Source organism: Lygodium microphyllum, chromosome 27 (genome assembly GCF_053477565.2).
Source record: "Lygodium microphyllum isolate KBCC chromosome 27, Lygodium_microphyllum_v1.1.10, whole genome shotgun sequence".
Lineage (NCBI taxonomy): Eukaryota > Viridiplantae > Streptophyta > Polypodiopsida > Schizaeales > Lygodiaceae > Lygodium > Lygodium microphyllum.
Genome location: NC_141161.1, coordinates 103346254 through 103368707, shown reverse-complemented (window position 1 = coordinate 103368707; position 22454 = coordinate 103346254).

The window sequence follows — 22454 nt, the reverse complement described above, 5'->3', positions numbered from 1 at the left end:
AATGTTCATGGGTTGAAAAAAGCATTAAGTGCCACTGAATGCTGAAATTTTTGAAGCTGAAGCAAATGCAATCTTGTCTTGTTGGCTGAGTACAAATTGCAGAAGTAATGTATGACTTTGCCCATTAGAGACAGACAGTCTAGGGTCACTACATAGTCATGCATTAACCTTGTCATACTGGAGCAAATGTATGATTTGATTTGAAGACACTTTGAAGCGGTTTGGAACTTATTATGTTGATTTTTGGTTGACTGCAACCTGCAACTAAATCTGTTGACACTTGTATGTGCTGGTTATGCACTGTTCTGGGCCTCTATGCTCATGTCTTGACTGCCAAATGTACTAGCAGCTACCTGGGAGATTTTGGAACATGTATGACATGATTACCATTCAGTTTTGGACTTGAAATTACTGCTGGTTACTCACAATTTACAGTTTTCAGATTGCATGTATGTACCTTGGTAGTGAGGTTACAGAAGCTTAAGTTGAAGTAAACACATAGCTTATGTATTGACAGTTATATCTACAGTTGAGACCACTTGTTTGTGGGTTGTTTTGGGGTGTCAGTGGGCTGAAATACCCTATGTTTTTCTACAATTTAGTACAGAAAACTCTCATAAACTGTTACGGATTGAACTTGGTCAGTCATACTTATTGGTCTGCAGGGAGTCAGGCACTTGATAGACAATCTATTGCATCATGGCTAATGCACATGGGACTAATAATATCACTCAGATAGTTGGAGAGAAGTTGGACAACAAGAACTTTGCATTATGGAAATTCAGAATGAAAAACTTTCTGGTTGGCAGAGGTTATTGGGATCTATGTACAGGAGATGAAGTTGCTCCTAAGTTGCCTGCACACAATCCAACAAATGAACAGAAAAGAGCCTACAGGCTATGGAATGAAAGAGCATGCAAGGTGTTGCATTGGTTTTCCTTATGTATATCTGATGCTATGGTAATTCAAATCACTAGATGTGAGACTCCGAAGGATGCTTGGGACATACTGATGAAAAATTATGGAACCATGACACATGCAAGGAAGATCCAGTTGAAACAGTAGTTCAACAACATGTCTAGGAATGGCAAGAGCATCCAGGCGTATACCATGGAGATTAAGACCATAGCTGATCAACTTGCTACTATTGGCTCAAGTGTATCAGAAGATGATATGATGTTGTTGCCTTGAATGGCTTAGGCAAAGAGTACAAAGCTTTTGACACTTCCATTTCTGTCAGATAAGAGCCCCCTAGCTGGGAAGAGCTAGTTGCTTTGTTGCTGTATGAGGAAGTCAAACTTGGTTTGAATATAGGTTCCAGTGCATCTCAAAGTAGAGACACTGTGTTATACTCTAGCCAAGGTGGCAGAGGATCCAAAGGTTGTGGTTCATTTCGAGGTCGTGGTGACACTCGTAATACTTATGGACAGCAGCAGCAGAGTAATTGGCATGGTGCAAATACACAAGGCCAGCGTGGATCTGGTGGGTTTAGAGACATGGGGAGATCACCCCGAGGTAGAGGTGGTGGATATGGTTCATGGCAGTCATCTGATCAGTCCAACAGCAACAAGGACTGCCATTATTGTAGCCAGTATGGGCATATTGCAAAGGATTGTTACAAGAAGCAAGGAGATATGAAGGCAAAGGGCAGACAGCATGGGCACTATGCATCTTCCAGTGGTGCTCATGATGAGCCAGTTGATAGACTCTTTGCCGTGTAGCATGTATCTAAAAATGCATCAAGACATGATAGAGATGACAGATGGTACATTGACTCTGTAGCGTCAAAACACATGACACCGCATGGAGAGTGGTTTGATGAGATGATTGCAGGTACACATGGTCATGTATGTACTGGGGATGACACCCAACATGACATAAAGAATAAAGGGATTGTTCCTCTTATGATGCATGATGGCAAAAAGAAAGGCTTGCATGATGTATTAGATGTACCAACCATAACAAAGAATCTGTTGTCTGTGGGCCAAATGGCAGAGCAAAATTTGCAAGTGAGGTTCAACAAAGATGGGTGTTTCATTGAGGAGTATGGAAATGGCTGCAAGTTAATTTCCAAGGGCAGAAGGGATGGCTGGATGTTTACATTGGATGCAACCATTCCGGGACTCAAGGCAGCCATGTTTGCTCATGATGAGAGTGCCATTTGGGATGTAGAGATTTGGCACAAGTGGATTGGACATGTCAATGTACAAAAGTTGAAATCTATGCAACAGAAAGAAGTAGTACTTGGATTAACTGAATTCAAGTATAATGATTTTGGTCATGTATGCCCTGCATGTCAGTTTGGGAAGCAGGCACGGTTTCCTTTCATGAGACATGTAAAAAACAACACTAGCCTTTTATAGTTGGTGCACTCTGATGTCTGGGGTCCTTCACATAATGCTTCTTTTGGCGGTTCACAGTATTATGTCTCATTTATTGATGATTTCAGCAGGTACGCTTGGCTTTATATTTCTAAGCATAAGGATGATGTGTTTGATGCATTCAAAGACTTCAAAAAATATGTTGAAAATGAATTGGGCTGTTACATATCATGCTTGAGATCAGATGGAGGAGGTGAATATGTCTTAAACTACTTTGACAGGTATCTTGCTAAACATGGGATCAGAAGACAACTCACAAGTAGTTATACACCGCAGCAAAACGGTGTTGTAGAGAGGAAAAATAGGGTTTTGATGGAGTCAACTAGAGCTATGCTGAATGAAAAATGTCTGCCAAATGGTTATTGGGCTGAAGTAGTGGTGACTACTTTCTATGTGCTGAATTGAACCCCTATAGCAGGGATTCATGATGTCACTCCGTATGAACGGCTGTATGGTCATAAACCTGATATTTCACACTTGAAGGTATTTGGCAGCATTGCATATGTGCATATACCGGATGAGAAGAGGAAGAAATTGGATCCTAAGGCAGTGAAAAGTGTGTTTATAGGATATGCACAGGAATGGAAAGCTTATAAGTGTTATGTACCTTCTACGCATGAGACACTCATAAGCAGAGATGTGGTATTTGATGTGGTATGGGAATCCTATTGCAGTGCCTACTGATGGCTCACCCAGTATGAGTCATGCTGAAAATACTCCTGCAGAGAGTACTTCCATGAGTGGTCAGACAGGTGATGTATCATCTACAGTGAGTCCTTGGACAGGACGATTACGGAGTCACACTGTTGCATCCACTGACACGGATATGTCAATGAGGGGGAGAATAGATAAGGGAAAAGAAAAGGTTTTTGAAGATGTAATAGGTCCACTCACTACAGGTTATGATTCATCTAGTAGTGACAGCTTAGACAGTGAATTGGGGATTCCGTCTGTTATGACGCCAGGTGCTAGGCAGAGCCGTTATGTGCCGCCTCATGAGAGGAAAACTCACAGTGAGCCATAGCTCAAGAGATCAAAGAGGGTCAGACGACCTGTTGACAGGTATACTTACACTCAATATTCAGCCCGCCATTATGCTTATATGATGAAAGTAACAGGTTTTAGAGAACCAAGTAAGTTTGATGAGGCAGTTGCAGATGAGGATTGGCATGCTGGTATGGATGAGGAATATTCAACTTTGGCTGAAAATGGTACAGGGGATTTGGTACAATTGCCTGAGGGAAAAACACCTATTGGATGCAAGTGGGTGTATAAGGTAAAATGTAAATTAGATGGATCATTGGAAAGATATAAGGCCAGGCTAGTTGCAAAAGGGTATGAGCAGCAGTATGGTCTTGATTATGAGGAAACTTTCAGCCCTGTAGCAAAGATGGCTACAGTTAGAACTGTGATTGCTTTGGTAGCAGCTAGAGGCTGGAAACTATGGCAGATGGACGTAAAGAATGCATTTCTCAATGGAGAATTACATGAAGAGGTTTACATGGAACATCTTGAAGGCTATGTACATGTAATATTTCCGTGTATCCATACCGTAAATATTAACCCTCCGCACACCGTGTAAACCTTGTGCAAAGGGTATCTCTTGCATTGAAATTATTGACAGTGTAATGTGTGACCAGCGCGCGTGAAATGGGATCCTCCGCTTTGGTAAATCAAGACCGGGAGATCAAAACCGCAAGACCCGCAAAAACACCCTCTTGGGAGGGACAATTTAATTAAATTAAGGCAAATTTTTTTACTATTACCCCTTCCCCCAGCCGATGCATGGCTGGAGGAGAGGGAGTGTGGAGGGGGGATGGCCAAGTGAGGGATTGCATGAGGAAGTTCTCCACGTGGGTGGAGACCCTCTTCCCCACCCCCATTCCTATATAAACACCCCCCATCAAGGGGGTGTGCTAGAGAAGGAGAGAGGGGAGGCCTGTGAGAGAGGGAGAGAAAGGGAGGAGCTGTGGGAGAAGAGCTGAAGGAGACGACGGGCCGTGGAGGTGGAGGTCGCCGCCAACGAACGGGAGCTGCCGCGCTGCCGCCAGCTGCTGGTCCGCCAGCCACGCCACGAACCGCCACCGCTGCCGCCCTGACCACGGCCAGCTCAGGCCGCCCCGCCACGTGGATCACCACCCCCCTTCCCCCACGTGCTTCTGTGGAAGCAGAAGCTTCTTTAGAAGCTTCTAAGGGGGGGCCTCCTTAACCCCCCTTCCCACCATCTTCCCAAAGGCCCTTCCCACCATCTTTCCAAGGGTCCCTTCCCAAAGGCCCTTCCCACCACTTTGCCAAGAAGATCTTTTCATACCCTCCCCAGAACTTTGAAGAGGAGGAGGTGAGGACCGTAAAGACCCCACGAGACCCATCGACAAGGATTTCGCAGATAGAATTTTAAAGCCGCACGCCGGCTGAGATTAAATTCCGTGCCGATTCGAGTTTCTTGAAAGACTCCTAAAGCTTTTGCCACAAGCAACATCGCGTAAAGAAATCTTCCGCCTACAAGGATAAAGGCAAAGGTTGGAAGGCCGCATTCCGAGGGCCGTCACTCCGTAGATCCCAAAGGCGAATCGGAAGTCGGATTTACGTCTACGATGGCCCCAAAAAGATCGCAAGGTGCGACCGCGGAAGGCTCATCTCCGAATGTACAAGTGGACATCTCCCCGATTCCTCAAGTCCAGGTTTCTTCGAGTTAATTCCGCATAAGGAAATGATTAGGCGCGCTTAGCTCATAAAGGAAATTGCACATTTTTACGTTTAATTTTAATGCATACGGAAATTGGAAAGAAATACATGTGATAAAGCATCTCTTGAAACATTAGGCAAGGTTGAATTATGTCATGAATTTGAACGAGTAGAAGGCTAGTGGCATGTAGTTTTTTTTTGGTGCATTATCAAAGTAATGAGTCTAAAATTAGGCAAAGAAATGGAATTTATAAATGCATTCTCTTTCGTCATAGACATGGAAGGAATAAGTGTGTGCCGCACATTAGGCAACATACTTCTCGCAATGATTTCATAGGAAAAAGGTTAGCACCATAAGGTATTATCCGGAAAGAAATAATAGAATACTAAAATGAACGTATGGTCTTGCAAATAGCATGTAAGATGGAATAAGTTAACACTAGCTTTGTATAAGTTTCATTAACCACTTCGTAGCTAGGAGAATGTTGCATATTGCATAGTCATCATGCGATAACGTCATTCATTAGAAACCGCATTTAGGAAAGATTGCATGGTTCGTCAAAGCATAGGAATCGAAAGTATAGACTACGAAGTAGTAGGCATGATTAATTGGTAAATCCTAGCAGGACCTAGGAAAGTTAGCGTACAGATTGGCAAGCATTTTACCTTACCAAGGAAAGATAAAGTTATCATGAACCATGTGATACGTAGAGGCAATCAATCGCATGTTTACGCGTATTGGTGGAATTGTATCTATTGCTCTCCGTTAGATTTAGTTTATCACCTTTAGAAGGATCATCCTCGTCGCAAGATAGGTATAATTGAATTGACTAAGTAATCTGAACCACAAGGATTCGTATGGACATGATTGAGTCGATATGATAGTAATCCTAAGTGTTAACTAGGGTTTAGTGCAATTTGACCTAGCTTCAGAGAAAAACCGTGATTCTAAGGATCCTACACACGTTCACAAAATGTCGAAGCATTTGGATGTTCATGTACGAAATGATCTAAGGTTATCCTAAGGATCATGACGAAACTCCGACAGAGTTGCATATTTCTAGAACCATGGGCCAACCTAATTAGGAATGATTTGGAGGATGTCTAATCATCCTGTTACTCACTTTTGGAATAATTTGCCAAGGAAAAGGAAAGTTAAGTATTTGCCTTGAAGCAAATGACCAGACTATAAACCAAAGCGACATGGTCGCTGGAACCTACCACAACTAAACACTAAAGTATGGGTAGGGTATGACCCTAACCCAAGAATGATAGGAATCTTGCCAAGTTGCAATTGATTCCAGAACGAATGCGGATTGCATTCGGAGGAAAGGAAGTCACTCCTTGACAGTTTGCCAGCCACAAAGACCATTGGAATTTGTTTGTGCTTGTAACCGTTAGAAAAGCACTGTTTGCATTGTTTGCTCAATGAACTAAAGGAGGAAAACATATCTAAATACTTCAGGTTGAAGCCTGAAGGGAGAGGCAGCTTCAGTTACCCCCGACTGCCTGCCTAACCCTAACCAAGGGGGTTGTGAACCGCGCCGAGAACGTGGACCGAACCCGCCGTGAGAGGTCTCTCCGTTGAGTTCTACTTGGAGCAGGAGGACGCTTGGGTGCCAGGGGGGGCTCTAGCTGTAAATCCCTCGCCTTCCCGGCCCTGCACAAGAGACTAACGTGACTCGAGATTGGATCTCGAGGCCCGCATACTAGTCTACGGGCGGAAACTTGGATTAGTGATCCCTGGTGGATTACTGGATAGCCTTCAGGCGGATTATGAATATGACTACGGGCGGAACTCCTTGTATTTCAAAGATAAAAGGATAAAATGATAATAAAGAAGTTGTTTGGCATTGTTTTCTTTATGTCCTGTGATAAGATTACGTGAAGGAACCGGTGCATAACAGGGTTAATTCAAAGAAGCTGTTTGTATATGTCAAACTAATGTGGTAGGTAATTACATAACTAAAACAAACCGAGGAAAGTGCGGAGGATGGACCATGGGTCCGTCCTATGGATGGGTGGTCCCGGTTAGCCGGGAACTTTTCTCAAAGTCTTCGACGAACAGAAGGATGATCAACATCACCGAAACAGGTAGTGAGAACGATGACTTGGAATTACCGATTACCCGATTCACGCTGTTTTAGGGAAACGGAATGGGACTATGCCTTTTGGCAGAGAGGTCGAGCCTTGCATCCCTCTCGTTTCCCATTCTCCTTGAACCAAGTACAGCATGAATCCGCTTCAGACCTGGCGTTTCTACGTAAAGTAGTTCGATCAGGTCTGACGCTAGTCGCTGTTAGTACAATGACCAAACAATTCCAGTCGATCCTAGTGGGAACGGCCAGGACGCTTCCGTTACATGGCAGACGCGGAAAGTCCTAGATTGCAAAACCCGCAACATTCCGAGGGAGTGCCGGGTGGAGTTTTCTAGACAACCTTTCCGATGGACTGCTAAGACGTGTCCTAGAGGATTCTAGTGGACACGTTACAGTTGGTATCAGAGCCGACTTACAATGGAATTGTTTTCATAAAGATTTCATTGAAAAATGAAGTAAAGAATTTGTTCCTGTCCAAACATTTTCTCATCTTCAATACTGTCTTGCAGAATTACGAGGCGTGGAACAAGTTTTTGGTGTTCCGGATCATGTTCATGACTGCGATGCATTCTCCGCATTATAGGCAGAGAATTGAAATGATGAACATCTTGGAGCAGATTTATAACCCATCACCTCTATATATAGAGCGAAGATGGACTGGGTCTTCAGGAATCTACTACATAGCTGCCCACCGGTTCGCTTATCTACAAACCAACCTGAAGAGGATCAAATGGTTGGAAGATTTGAAAGTCGTGAAGCTGTTCATTTTTGTGGAAGCTCACGTGAATTCGACTTTGCATATTCGAGGTCGTAGAGTTGAATTAAACTCATATGTTTATGAGGAAGTAACCCGTGTAATTCCAGCTGATAGAGTTAAGGTATTGGGCCGCCATGGGAAGTATGGTTTCCAGTGGAAAGGATATCCCGAACTTCCGATGAATTATCGATTCCTAAAGATACATGACCCAAAACCCTACTATTACACAGTTCCTGTAGACAAATCCAATACTATGTTGTTCTCCCCAAACTAGATGTAATGACTGGAGATGTTGTATGGGGCTACGCCATATAAATATAAATAAGGACTTCTTTTATCACTATCCGATTGTGCATCAAAGTTGTTGAAAAAAGTTAAGTAACTTCATGAGTTACGAAATAGTTGAACTAAGGATAAGCTAATGTCAATTATTATATAATAATGTTAAGAAAACTTTTACCCAGGCGCAACCCCAGGTACAAGTTCCAAATTCACCCCCTACGGCAAGTACGACTGTGATCCAGGAGAAGAAGTTCCTCCTCAAACAGATAAAGCCACCTGAGTTTGACGGGAGAGGCAGATTCGTCCAATCAGACGCTGAGATTTGGATTGAATCTATGGAGGACTACTTCGAAGCCGCTGGCACTGCACCTGCTAATCAGGCCATGCTCGCCAAATTAAAACTCACCGGTGAAGCCAGACTATGGTGGAAACAATGGTGCAGGGATCAAGGGATTTCAGAGGGATCCGTTACCTGGGAGAAGTTAAAGCAAGCCGTGCAAGGGAGATATTTACCACCCGCATATCGTACACAGAAAATGAATGAGTTCTATGAGCTAAAACAGTTAGGACTCACGCTTGACGCATACTACTCTAAGTTTGTCTCACTCTTAAAGTATGCGCCACGAATGGACACGACACAGCAGGTGTCCAAATTTTGCACAGGCTTAAATCCACCTGTAAATACCCGTCTCGAATCCATGCGTCCAACAGATCTTCAGGATGCACTCATTCGAGCAGCACCTATAATTCAGGAAGTACAAGCTAAACCAAGGAGTATTAAGAATTGGTCTTATAGCGACCCAAGCAGAGGAGCATTCAGACCTCAGGTTAAGAGAGTTCAAGGCCACAATCAGGGACAAAGGAAGAAAGCAAGGACAAATAACGTCAACAACTTTGTTCCTACTCACAGTAATGGCCAAAACCTCCGATGTTTCCATTGCAACGAACTTGGTCACTTCAGAAAGGAATGTCCCATGCTTAGCGAGGGACACCGTCAAGGTGCTGGCCGCGGGCAGGGAGCCGCCACCCGTGGTAGAGGAAGAGCTGCCTGCATTACCACTAGGCAAAGATGTAATGCGGAAGAAGAGGAAGACCCGACTATGGAAGCGAAATTCGAAAGAGCAACAGTCCATGCTGCTTTACACAGGAAGGGCCCGAATCGCCAGTTCTCGGTAATTCAAACGCCGTCGGACTATCAAGGTAAAAGTTTCAAAACCTTGATAGATTGTGGCAGTACACATTCCTTTATCTCACCAGCATGTGCTAAGAGATTAGGAATAGCCACAGTAGAAGCACCTACCCTGCTTGTGGAATTGGCAAACGGTCGTGAGGTAACTTGTGCTAGGCAAACTGCTAAGGAGGAGTTCTATCTGGGAGGAAAGAAAACCTCAGTCAAATTCAGAGTCATGAACTTAGGCATCCATGAGTGTCTACTCGGGATGGATTGGCTTAAGCCCAATGACGCCCACATCCACTGTGGAAAGGGTCAAGTTTCCTTTCGAAACTCTGACAGAGAGTTTGTTACGACTCAAGGTGAGGCAGGAGTGCCGAGAATCCAGCTAGCCAAGGTATCGCGGATCATAAAAGGGGTTAGGAAAGGATTACCTGTTTACTTGATCAAACTCAACAAGTTGGATCAAAAGCAAGAGTCTCATGAGGGACCCTCTTGGCTAAAAGAATATGCTGACGTATTCCCTGAGGAATTAACTAAACTTCCACCTCCAAGAGAAGTTGATCATGAAATAAGGCTAATACCTGGAGCTGCGCCAATTGCAAAGAGACCTTATAGAATGTCTATTCCGGAAGCTATTGAGTTGAAGGAACAACTCAAGCAACTGTTAGATCAGGGCTACATCCGGCCTAGCAATTCACCATGGGGAGCTCCAGTCCTATTCCAGAAAAAGAAAGATGGGACACTTCGACTATGTATTGATTACCGTGGGTTGAATCAATCAACAGTCAAGAACAAGTATCCTATTCCTAGAATAGATGAGCTTCTTGATCGCCTTCAAGGTGCAAAGATCTTTTCCAAAATTGATCTCAGGTCAGGCTACTATCATATCAGGATCAAGGATGAGGATATTCCAAAAACGGCCTTCAATACAAGATATGGGCACTTTGAATTCTTGGTTATGTCATTCGGACTTACAAATGCACCTGCCACCTTCAATAGGTTAATGCAGGATATTTTTAGGCCATATCTTGATGACTTCGTGCTTGTCTTCTTCGATGACATTTTAGTCTATTCTAAACAGGAAGAAGATCATGAACCTCAACTACGGATTGTTTTGGAGACAATGAGGTCTCATAAGCTGTATGCAAAAATGAAGAAGTGTGCATTCTTCAAACGTCAGATTGAATATCTAGGATTCATAGTATCATCAGAAGGAATATCAGTAGATCCAGCCAAAGTCAGAGATGTGCTTGAATGGCCAATACCAGTATCTGTCAAAGAGATACGTAGCTTTCTTGGCTTGACAGGATGGTATAGGGTCTTTATCAAAAACTATGCTTTGATTGCAGCACCTCTTACCGACTTACTAAAGAAGCAGACTTCCATTACATGGTCAACTCCCGAGCAAAATAGCTTCGATCAATTGAAGCAATGTTTGGTATCAGCACCTATTCTGAGACTTCCTGATCTCAATAAGGAGTTCGAGGTAGTAACTGATGCTAGCATTCTTGCATTGGGGTGTGTTCTTATGCAGGAAGGTCATCCAGTAGCATATTCTTCAAGGAAATTGAAGAGTCACGAGAGGAATTATGCCACTCATGATCTGGAGTTATTAGCTGTCATCCATGCTCTAAAGCTTTGGAGACACTACCTGTTGGGAAATAAGTTCACTCTAGTAACCGATCATAAGAGTCTCAAATGGATTTTTACCCAGAACGAGCTCAACATGAGGCAATGTCGATGGATTGAAGTATTGGAGGAATATGATTTTGAAATCAAGTATCGACCAGGGAAAGAGAATGTAGTTGCCGATGCACTCAGTCGCAAGGCATTCCTAAACTCCCTAATCTTGCAGGATCCATCAACGGCCAGATCTCTGGCTACAAAGGTATCTATGCCAAGCAACCCAGTACTCGAATTAGCTAGAGAGGAAGCATGCCATGACTTAGCCTACCAAGCAATGATAAAAGAAATATCTACCAAGGATCAGAATCCGAAGTTGCAAGCAAAGTATCATGAATTTTCTATTGACAATGGACTTATTTACTATAGAACAAGGCTATGTATACCAGCAAGCCAGTCACTTAAGCAGAAGATATTGTGGGAAGCTCATGATTCCCCTTTCGCCGGACATCCTGGCTATGCAAAAACTCTTAATGCAGTCAGGAAGAGCTATTATTGGGAGAGGCTCAAAGGTGACGTCCTCAAATATGTCACCGAATGTTTGTCTTGCCAACGTATCAAGGCTGAACATGTCATGATGCCAGGAAAATTGCAACCACTTGACATTCCCCAAATGAAATGGGAATTCATCAGTATGGATTTTGTGGTGGGCTTACCCCAAGTCCAAGGAGGATACAACTCCATTATGGTTGTAGTTGACATGCTTACTAAGGTTGCACACCTGATTCCAGTAAAGACAAACTATAAAGCCTCCGATATCGCAAGAGTGTTTATCAAAGAAATATTCAAGCTACATGGTTTACCTAGAAGGATCATTAGCGATCGAGATTCTCTTTCCACTTCTCACTTCTGGAAAGCTATCTTTGAAGCTATTGGGACTCAACTCTGTTTTAGCACTGCCTACCATCCCCAAACAGATGGACAAACAGAGCGGGTAAATCAAATCATTGAGGATATTCTTAGGGCCTACTGCTGTCGAGAGCCGAAGAGATGGATTCAATATTTGCCATTAGTAGAATTTGCTTACAATGCTTCTTATCAGCAGAGCATTCAAATGACTCCTTTTCAGGCATTGTATGGTCATGATTGTCGAAGTCCTCTAAATTTTTGTGATCCTACCCTGAGAGTGGAAGCTTCAAGACAAATGTTGGAGGACATGGATGACCAAATAAGGTCAATAAGACAAGACATACAAGCAGCCAAAGATAGACAAAAGGCATATGCAGATTTGAAGCGCCAAGAGCGGATCTTCTGAGAAAGAGACATGGTCTTCATTCGAGTACGACCGAAAAAGAGTTCTTTATCTCTAGGTAAATGCAAGAAGCTAAGTCCAAGGTACTGTGGACCGTATAAAATCCTCAAATGCCTAGGACCCAATGCTTATAAATTACAACTTCCTGATAACCTAAAAGTTCACAATGTATTCCATATTAGTCTCTTAAAAAAGTATGTACCCAATCCAAATCATGTACTTGATGACCAACAAATTGTAATGCCTAGTCAAGGAATCCTTGAACTAAGGCCGGAAAAGATTTTAGATGTCAGGGAGAGACAGTTGAGATCTAGAACCTTGAGAGAATGCCTCGTCCAGTGGAAAGATTATCCCGAAGAGGATGCTACCTGGATGGATGAAAGCTCTCTCAATCTTCAATATCCCCAGTTTATCTCGAGATGAGGACATCTCGATTCTTCTAAGGGGGAGAGAATGTAATATTTCCGCGTATCCGTACCGTAAATATTAACCCTCCGCACACCGTGTAAACCTTGTGCAAAGGGTATCTCTTGCATTGAAATTATTGACAGTGTAATGTGTGACCAGCGCGCGTGAAATGGGATCCTCCGCTTTGGTAAATCAAGACCGGGAGATCAAAACCGCAAGACCTGCAAAAACACCCTCTTGGGAGGGACAATTTAATTAAATTAAGGCAAATTTTTTTACTATTACCCCTTCCCCCAGCCGATGCATGGCTGGAGGAGAGGGAGTGTGGAGGGGGGATGGCCAAGTGAGGGATTGCATGAGGAAGTTCTCCACGTGGGTGGAGACCCTCTTCCCCACCCCCATTCCTATATAAACACCCCCCATCAAGGGGGTGTGCTAGAGAAGGAGAGAGGGGAGACCTGTGAGAGAGGGAGAGAAAGGGAGGAGCTGTGGGAGAAGAGCTGAAGGAGACGACGGGCCGTGGAGGTGGAGGTCGCCGCCAACGAACGGGAGCTGCCGCGCTGCCGCTAGCTGCTGGTCCGCCAGCCACGCCACGAACCGCCACCACTGGCGCCCTGACCACGGCCAGCTCAGGCCGCCCCGCCACGTGGATCACGACCCCCCTTCCCCCACGTGCTTCTGTGGAAGCAGAAGCTTCTTTAGAAGCTTCTAAGGGGGGGCCTCCTTAACCCCCCTTCCCACCATCTTCCCAAAGGCCCTTCCCACCACTTTGCCAAGAAGATCTTTTCATACCCTCCCCGGAACTTTGAAGAGGAGGAGGTGAGGACCGTAAAGACCCCACGAGACCCATCGACAAGGATTTCGCAGATAGATTTTTAAAGCCGCAAGCCGGCCGAGATTAAATTCCGTGCCGATTCGAGTTTCTTGAAAGACTCCTAAAGCTTTTGCCACAAGCAACATCGCGTAAAGAAATCTTCCGCCTACAAGGATAAAGGCAAAGGTTGGAAGGCCGCATTCCGAGGGCCGTCACTCCGTAGATCCCAAAGGCAAATCGGAAGTCGGATTTACGTCTACGATGGCCCCAAAAAGATCGCAAGGTGCGACCACGGAAGGCTCATCTCCGAATGTACAAGTGGACATCTCCCCGACTCCTCAAGTCCAGGTTTCTTCGAGTTAATTCCGCATAAGGAAATGATTAGGCGCGCTTAGCTCATAAAGGAAATTGCACATTTTTACGTTTAATTTTAATGCATACGAAAATTGGAAAGAAATACATGTGATAAAGCATCTCTTGAAACATTAGGCAAGGTTGAATTATGTCATGAATTTGAACGAGTAGAAGGCTAGTGGCATGTAGTTTTTTTTTGGTGCATTATCAAAGTAATGAGTCTAAAATTAGGCAAAGAAATGGAATTTATAAATGCATTCTCTTTCGTCATAGACATGGAAGGAATAAGTGTGTGCCGCACATTAGGCAACATACTTCTCGCAATGATTTCATAGGAAAAAGGTTAGCACCATAAGGTATTATCCGGAAAGAAATAATAGAATACTAAAATGAACGTATGGTCTTGCAAATAGCATGTAAGATGGAATAAGTTAACACTAGCTTTGTATAAGTTTCATTAACCACTTCGTAGCTAGGAGAATGTTGCATATTGCATAGTCATCATGCGATAACGTCATTCATTAGAAACCGCATTTAGGAAAGATTGCATGGTTCGTCAAAGCATAGGAATCGAAAGTATAGACTACAAAGTAGTAGGCATGATTAATTGGTAAATCCTAGCAGGACCTAGGAAAGTTAGCGTACAGATTGGCAAGCATTTTACCTTACCAAGGAAAGATAAAGTTATCATGAACCATGTGATACGTAGAGGCAATCAATCGCATGTTTACGCGTATTGGTGGAATTGTATCTATTGCTCTCCGTTAGATTTAGTTTATCACCTTTAGAAGGATCATCCTCGTCACAAGATAGGTATAATTGAATTGACTAAGTAATCTGAACCACAAGGATTCGTATGGACATGATTGAGTCGATATGATAGGAATCCTAAGTGTTAACTAGGGTTTAGTGCAATTTGACCTAGCTTCAGACAAAAACCGTGATTCTAAGGATCCTACACACGTTCACAAAATGTCGAAGCATTTGGATGTTCATGTATGAAATGATCTAAGGTTATCCTAAGGATCATGACGAAACTCCGACAGAGTTGCATATTTCTAGAACCATGGGCCAACCTAATTAGGAATGATTTGGAGGATGTCTAATCATCCTGTTACTCACTTTTGGAATAATTTGCCAAGGAAAAGGAAAGTTAAGTATTTGCCTTGAAGCAAATGACCAGACTATAAACCAAAGCGACATGGTCGCTGGAACCTACCACAACTAAACACTAAAGTATGGGTAGGGTATGACCCTAACCCAAGAATGATAGGAATCTTGCCAAGTTGCAATTGATTCCGAAATGAATGCGGATTGCATTCGGAGGAAAGGAAGTCACTCCTTGACAGTTTGCCAGCCACAAAGACCATTGGAATTTGTTTGTGCTTGTAACCGTTAGAAAAGCACTGTTTGCATTGTTTGCTCAATGAACTAAAGGAGGAAAACATATCTAAATACTTCAGGTTGAAGCCTGAAGGGAGAGGCAGCTTCAGTTACCCCCGACTGCCTGCCTAACCCTAACCAAGGGGGTTGTGAACCGTGCCGGGAACGTGGACCGAACCCGCCGTGAGAGGTCTCTCCGTTGAGTTCTACTTGGAGCAGGAGGATGCTTGGGTGCCAGGGGGGGCTCTGGCTGTAAATCCCTCGCCTTCCCGGCCCTGCACAAGAGACTAACGTGACTCGAGATTGGATCTCGAGGCCCGCATACTAGTCTACGGGCGGAAACTTGGATTAGTGATCCCTGGTGGATTACTGGATAGCCTTCGGGCGGATTATGAATATGCCTACGGGCGGAACTCCTTGTATTTCAAAGATAAAAGGATAAAATGATAATAAAGAAGTTGTTTGGCATTGTTTTCTTTATGTCCTGTGATAAGATTACGTGAAGGAACCGGTGCATAATAGGGTTAATTCAAAGAAGCTGTTTGTATATGTCAAACTAATGTGGTAGGTAATTACATAACTAAAACAAACCGAGGAAAGTGCGGAGGATGGACCATGGGTCCGTCCTATGGATGGGTGGTCCCGGTTAGCCGGGAACTTTTCTCAAAGTCTTCGACGAACAGAAGGATGATCAACATCACCGAAACAGGTAGTGAGAACGATGACTTGGAATTACCGATTACCCGATTCACGCTGTTTTAGGGAAACGGAATGGGACTATGCCTTTTGGCAGAGAGGTTGAGCCTTGCATCCCTCTCGTTTCCCATTCTCCTTGAACCAAGTACAGCATGAATCCGCTTCAGACCTGGCGTTTCTACGTAAAGTAGTTCGATCAGGTCTGACGCTAGTCGCTGTTAGTACAATGACCAAACAATTCCAGTCGATCCTAGTGGGAACGGCCAGGACGCTTCCGTTACGTGGCAGACGCGGAAAGTCCTAGATTGCAAAACCCGCAACATTCCGTGGGAGTGCCGGGTGGAGTTTTCTAGACAACCTTTCCGATGGACTGCTAAGACGTGTCCTAGAGGATTCTAGTGGACACGTTACAGTACATCCAGAATTTCCAGCATATGTATGTCGGCTAAAAAAGGCACTATATGGGCTGAAACAGACACCCAGAGCATGGAATGCTTGCATAAGCAGTTATTTGCAGCAATATGGTTTCCGATTGGGTGATGCTGATCATAGTCTGTTTCTAAAGAAGACAGATAGTGGCTATGTTTTCCTAGTTGTCTATGTTGATGACTTAATCATTACAAGAGATGATGAAAATGGGATTGCTGAAATAAAGACATGTTTATAGGTTGTGTTTAAGGTCAAGGACCTTGGAGAGCTGAAATATTTTTTGGGGATTGAGGTTGTCTCTACACCTCAAGGCATATGGCTGTTACAGAAGCAGTATGCTCATGACATGTTACAGAAATATGGTATGGCTGCAAGCCTATGGATACGCCTTTGGAGCAGAATGTCAAGCTGCAGATTGATGTTGGGACAGAGATTGAGAATGTTACTATGTACAGACAGATGGTAGGCAGCTTGATCTATCTCACAATCACTAGACCTAACTTGATTTATGCTGTGGGGCTGATCAGTCAGTTCATGCAGAAGCCTCGCAAACCACACTTGGATGCAGTCATGATAATTCTGAGATATGTAAAGAGTACCATAGATCATGGGCTATTTTATGCATATGGGAAACCCCTTGACTTGGTGGGATACACTGATGCTGACTGGGCTGGTTGCGCGTATGATAGGAGGTCAACCAGCCACTATGCATTTGGATTGGGTAGTAGCATGATCAGTTGGCAGAGTAAGAAGCAACCTATAGTTGCATTGTCTAGTATGGAAGCAGAGTATCGTGGTGTGGCCTTAGGGGCCTGTGAAGCTAAGTGGTTACAGAAGTTGCTGAATGACTTGGGAGTACACTTGGACAGCAAAGTCAAGCTGTACTATGACAATTTGAGCAGTGTTATGTTAGCAAGCAATCCTGTTTATCATGCAAGATCAAAACACATTGAGGTTCACTACCATTTCATCAGCGAAATGGTTTTAGCAGATCAGATTGACTTGGAGCATGTGAAGATTGAAGACTAGGTAGCAGACATCTTTACCAAATCAGTTGGTAAAGATAAGTTCATTCACTTTAGACAGCTACTTGGAGTGATGCAAATGGTTTGAGTTTTGTTTTTGAGCTTGAGGGGGAGTGTTAGAAATCAAGCTCACCGTCAGTGTGTCTTTATCTATGACCAACATCTATGACAGCTAGTGTGTGCAGCTGTCTACATGTGACTACATTAAATAAGTTGGGTTAGTAGTTAGTTAGTGACCTGACTAGAGTTAGTCTGTCTAGTCTACACTTACACTAGGTCACTTTATCTTTGTAGTGTGTGTGCTTTTCAGTAGAGTGTGTGGAAAATGAAGGAATGACTGTGAGAGCCTGAAGGCTCAAGACAATGGAGTTTCCCTGTCTCTCTCTCTCTCAACTTTGAACAGTAGGGAGGCTAAGGAAAGCTAAAGGATCAGAGATGGCTCTGATACCATGTTGCAAATTAGAGTTGGAAGCATGAGAGAGTGTGTACAAGATGGAGAGAGAGAGCTCAAGTATAAGAATAAGATCTTGCTTAGTCAGCTGTTCAAGATACAACTAGTACACTCTTCTCAATTGTGAGTGTGTACTTTAGGCTGTTTATATAGCCTCTAGAGGGTTAGGGTTAGGGTTTCCCCTTGCTCCCCGTCCTCCATTCCATTTACACCTAGCACACCCTTATCCTCTCCAATATAAGGAGAGCTCCCATGCTTACTTCTCAACAACATGAAATCAAAAGGTAAAATCAATGGTAATGTGAATAAAACGCGTAAGTCAGTGTCCAAAATAGATCAAAAATTAATTTGTGAATTGAGGGAAAATGGCATAAAATCTTGGAATGAAGGGACTACTTGAAGGAAAAGTCTACTAATGTACTTAAGCATCTCAAGTCAGCAAGCATGAAATCTTTTCTTTTGCGAGTAATTCTTTTGAAAAGCACTAATGGTGAATATGGCTTCATGACAAGCAACCATCATGGGAGGCCAAGAAAATACTGGCAAATTGCCTTTCTTGGAAGAAGAACATGCAAAATACGGCCTCTCGGTGGAGATGAGGGCTTTCAACCAGTTTAAATTTTGGCATATCTTCAATCTAGAGCATGTAGCCATCGAAGAATGGGGCCGTGAGGCAAATTAGTAGTGCAATCTGTAGAAATACATGGAAGCAGTGGGCCAAGGTGTTGATTACATCCATTGTGTAGAGTTCTTACAAACTTTTCACAAGAACCATGGCATCGTAACTGTGCAGGAGGGAGAAGAAACTTTTCGAGTGCACTTTGAATTGACCTTGGAGTTGGTAGAAAGAGCATTGGGCCTGGCAAACAAAGTACAAAGAAAGTTGAAGAGAGATATTTATGCCATGCTGGGGATGGACAAGGTGAAGCTCCACACCAACAATCGCATCAACTTGGTGGATATTCTGAATCCCAAAATCCAACTCTAGGCAAGATTAGCTAGAGCCGATGAGCCCACTTAGAAATGAAGGGCCAGGCTTAAGTGCCCATGCATCGGAACTCATACCACTTGCAGTGCAAGAAGGCAAGGGAAAGGCCCAAATCACCCCCATTCTTACTCTCCTCGCACCCTCCACTACCACCACCATATCTACACCAAGCTCTACGACCCAGGTGGACACCAGCAACCTAATGGCTTGGGTCCAATACTTTGTGAACAAAAAAATGATCCAAGGAGCAAGAGAAAGGACCCCTCTACTAGGAGATGCCAAGTCCAGGCAAGACTAGAAGAAGCGAAAGGTGACAACATCTGCAACCTCTATCCCCACAATAGAGATGCAGCCTGCAGAGTATGATGAATATGTCAAGGAGTTTCTTACTCAACTGGAGAAATCCAAGAAAGAGAAAAAGGTGGCAGTGGCAGAGATAAAAGCAAAAAAAAGAGGCCATGGGTCCATTTCAATTGGAGAAAACTTACCGAATAGCCATGGGCCAAAGGGAGATCAGTGAGCTCAAAGAACAACTACAAGATAAAGAAGAAGCAGAAGCTGAATGGCAGAAAAGAAACTGAAGCCATAATGCACCTATGAAGACACAATGAAGAGATTGTGGGGCTTTATAAGGACTTGCAAGTGGAGATGGAGAAGGTCACTAAAGCCACTGAGGGAGGAAAGAGCACGTAGATATGAAAAAGAAGTGGAGAAATTGACACAAGAGGTAGCCTCAACATAGGAAGAGCAGCAGATATTGAATAAAGAAATGGAAGATTAAGAACAGATGCTAACAGTGCTAGCTCAAAGGTAGGGGAAAAGCCTTGAGGAGATGAGGAAAAGGGTAGATGAATGGGTAGCGCATAATGAAAGATGAGCTCAAAGTAGAGCAGAGGCCACCCAAGTGGGCTTCGAAACCCAGCAACATGTCTTCCTCAATACACTACTTGATGTCACCAAGATAGAGGAAAGGGAGGCCATTGAAACCCTCAAGAAGAAGCTGCAGATTGCACATAGGGCCTTGAGAGTAGGCTTATAGATGCCACCTAACCTTTGGGAGTCAACTTGACCATGGAAGAGCAACCCACATGCCTATTGTTGGTAGGCTTGTTGGTAGGTGTGACCCCAGAAGAAATAGATGGAATAGGGTTTGCGGAAGGGGTCCAACTAGAAACCCAGCAAGGTGTGACCCTAGAGGAAATAGATGGAATAGGGTTTGCGGAAGGGGTCCAACTAGAAACCCAGCAAGTTGATGAGGCTGGCCCAAGCTTCCAAATGGGGCCCATGAAGAAGAGATAGCCCCACATTTTCCTTCCCCACCACAGCCAAAAGACCAAAAACAAGTGCACATATCCAATGAAAGAAGGGCCACACTTAAGGAAAAAAGAAAACAAATGGTGGAGGAAGTACGGAGAAGATTGAATGCCAGACCTGTACAAGTGCCACCTACGCTTATTCCACCGAGCCATGATAGTTTCCCAGCCAGCTTCCATGCTGATTTGGTAATCTAGAAACAACAAGAAACTTCCAGAAACCCCTTCAATTTGAGCTTCCAATTCTCGACCGATTTGCAAAGGGTTCTACTGAATCAAGGTGGTGGTGGAAGAAGTGATCAACATTGGAAGCAAGCTCATGGAAAGATGGCTAGCAAAGAGAGAGTAGAACCCCACCCTCTGGGGCACAAAGATGTAGAATTTTGGCAAGATAAGTTTTTTGATGTCCCGAGATCATTGTCAAGTCTATGAGTGCCAGCCTGCATGGAGGAGGAGGCACCTCTGTGACATAAATATGGACACTTGTGTGGCTTTCTGCAACACCCTCCCATTCAAACGCAACAACCCGACATTCATACCCTACCCCCAAAGAATGGGAGTGGATTTTGACCCTAATGTCCACGGCCGGTATGACGTCCTTGTAATCTACAATGCAAACTGTACTAAGCCTAAAGAGGCCCTTATCTTCACCCCAAAAAATCTATATGACTCTATAGTCTATTTTATACACAAATTCTCCTCGTGCCCCAATCCTACATTCATTACTACCTGTAATTACCTTAGGCTACTTAGAATACTAAGGCAAAATCCCACTCCACAAGAACGCAATCTTCCTCCCCTCTACTTTGATTCCAACGCCATAGACAGTTGCGACATGGCTCGGCTCATAATGTGTGCTACTCTTCTCCCTTTGTTTTGTCTATCCCTTCTAGAATATATGAATGATAGCCACTTTACACGTTGCAATCATCCATTTCTCTCTACCACCACACTCAGCAAGTCCACCGCCTAAACCTCAAAGGGTACTTGTAGAGTTGGCAATTCCTGAATAATTCTCTTAGGCCCCCTTCTCCACCCCACTTGGACAAAGAAGCTTTAGCTCTCGTCCTGCCGATGTAATAAAAAAGAAAAATAAGAAAAGAAAATGAAAAAGAAGAAGAAGGAGAAGAAAAGAAAAGAAAAGAAAAGAAAAGAAAGGAGAAGAAAAGAAAATGAATGAGAAAGAGAAATAAAGAAAGAAATAAGAAAGCAAAGATGAAAAGAGAAGAAATCACAACGAACAATAGTTTACCCCACATAGGCCATAGTCACAAAACCTAGGGGTTCTCAAGTTAGGTGTATCCGGTAGCTTCGGTTGGCCAGCTCCCTAACCCCTTAGCCTCATTTTTTTCCTATTTTATGCTTAGGGCACATCTAGGGTAGGACATACCTAGGAAGGTAACACTCAAGACCTGTCACCCTAAGCTACACGCACGGCACCCCCCTGACAGGTAATTTTTTATGCCGAGAAGTGCTTAAAAATAGCCAAAAATTACAAATGTCAGGGGAAAAATAGACTTCGTCGAAGTCAACGGTGGCAATCAGTACGATTTTAAGCGGCAATGCCCAGAAAATACTTAGAAAAGCCACTCAGTGAATGGTTGGAGAATTTTCATAATTTTTTGGTATGAAAGATGAGACCCTGAGAGATGCTCGACAATGGAAGACTTCAAAATGGACGCCCAGGATTTATTCAGACCAAGAATCGGACATCGGACGTGGAAGAGGGAGTGCCCGGAAGGAAAAATGCCAAAATGCCAAGTGAGAATGGACTTTAGGAGAGCCTAAAGGGTGTGACCCTTTGGGGCTCCCTTTGGGGGGAGCCCAAATATCAAAAAACATGGGGGGGGGGGAGGGGGGAGGGGATTGTGTTTCACGCAGGAGAAGAAGAAGGCGCCATGCCACGAAATGGGGGAGAGATGGAAGATGGGGCCAAAAAACAACCCCCCAATTGATCTTGGCCCTGAGATGCTTCTATCCTTCGCTCTTCATCGCTCCAATCCATTCCTCCAATGGTTGCCTAGTTGTGGAGATGCAGATCTAGTCTTTCTCTCTCCTCCCTCTCTCTCCTGCATAGAGGCAATTCATGTGCAAGAAATCAAGAAGAAGAGGGGCTGAAGGATGCTTGTTTGGCTGTGATCGGATTGCTCCAAGATGAAGAGGAGGCTCAGGAAAGAGGATCAGCACTGAGGAATGGTTCTTGGTCGGTCTGTGGGCTACCTGGAATAATTATTAAAAAACCTGCAACACGCAAGACACGCAGTATGCTTCAATTTTACA